The sequence below is a fragment of the Lacerta agilis genome, chromosome 7, assembly GCF_009819535.1.
Source record: "Lacerta agilis isolate rLacAgi1 chromosome 7, rLacAgi1.pri, whole genome shotgun sequence".
Classification (NCBI taxonomy): domain Eukaryota; kingdom Metazoa; phylum Chordata; class Lepidosauria; order Squamata; family Lacertidae; genus Lacerta; species Lacerta agilis.
Window position 1 is genome coordinate 62,563,630 of NC_046318.1, and position 399 is coordinate 62,564,028.

The window sequence follows — 399 nt, forward strand, 5'->3', positions numbered from 1 at the left end:
AACGGAGCGCAGCACCAGCCTGAACCTCGCGCCAAGATAATGCGCAGGATTCCACAGTCTTAAGCACACACACGCATACATGCTCCCCCCAGGATTGACAACCCATTAACCCTTTTCACCCTCCGCACAGCTGCCCCGGGAGAAGCTCTACCGGTTTAATTTCTGCTTCGCGCCGCGCACGTGGACCTCCCGGATGCAATCTTGCGCGAGCGAGCAAACAAACAAGCAAAAGGCACTATGCTTAGGCGAGCGGAAACGGAGGCGGAGCCAGCCGTAAAGCGACGAATCGCTTTCCGAGCCCGGCCTGCCGCCGCTTCTGGATTGGTCGGAATCCAACAATCGGGACGGAGCAAAAGCCCGGCCGGCTGGCTTTCCGTCCCTCCCCTTTCCCCGAGGCAA